Raw genomic sequence first — 1,126 nt, 5'->3', positions numbered from 1 at the left:
TTTGATGAAGAGATTAATATGGAAGAAAGTTAAGTATGCACAGGGAACACTAAGAAATCTCTCTGCACTTTAAAACTTTATATTTAAGCTGCAAAAGGCCAACCAAACGATATCAGAGTTAGTTAGTCATATCGACTCATTCCGTAGAAAATTACTATTATTCAAAAATTTAGGAAAAGATAGTTTTCACTTTTATCCATCTTGTCAAATTCTTTTTAAAGAATATTAATCATTACATATTCTTCTAGCTTACATCCAGAGCTTTCCAAAACCCTATAATTAAGTACCTTTCCGTTAATTACTTTTTAAGTTATAAGGCAAGATCAAAAGCACGATCCAGCCGGTCAAGGCAAGATCAAAAGCACTGCGCGGAAAAAGAAAATTATTCGAATCAAGTAAATGCCCTAAATAAATATTCAATTTGTGATCTAAGAAAATTTTGTTTGGATAAAGAAAAGTTTTCCTTATTCTAACGCACGTTACGTAGGACTTGCAGGACTTTTACACTTACTTTATTCTTGGCAGCGCATACGCACATTAAAGAGCATCGATATTTTCTTGGCGAATGTAATATTTTGAGCATTTTTACGAAATTTTTTAGTAGTCCTGTAATTATGGTTGATTATCCGCCAAACGAAATAGTCGACATGATTCGTATTTTGGGTGAGGCTGGAAGTAATTGCAGTGCAACGGAAAAGCTATATGCTGAAAAGTATCCTAACAGACGTCATCCGTGTAGAAAGACCATAAGAAAACTCACGGAAAGAGCACAGCAGGGCAGTTTAAAAAGGATACGACAAAAATCGGGGCCAAATGCGGCAAATTCATTGGTTGTCTTGGGTGCCGCTGTATTGAATCCCTAAATTTCCACCAGACAAATCGAGAGACAACACGGCATATCAAAATCGACCGCAAATCGTATACTTAAAATAAACAAATTCCACCCCTACCATATCCATCTAACCCAGCAATTAAAACAGAGGGATTTCGAGCAACGCTTGCAATTTTGTAACTGAGCCTTGAATCAAATTCGAAGAAACCCACATTTTATCGCAGAGATGCTCTTTCCTGATGAAGCCACGTTCGGTAAGAGAGGGGGCGTTAATAGACATAATAATCATTATTC

Source organism: Formica exsecta, unplaced genomic scaffold (genome assembly GCF_003651465.1).
Source record: "Formica exsecta isolate Colony F162 unplaced genomic scaffold, ASM365146v1 scaffold145, whole genome shotgun sequence".
In the NCBI taxonomy this organism is placed as follows: Eukaryota; Metazoa; Arthropoda; class Insecta; order Hymenoptera; family Formicidae; genus Formica; species Formica exsecta.
Note: the sequence above shows the minus strand (reverse complement) of the source record.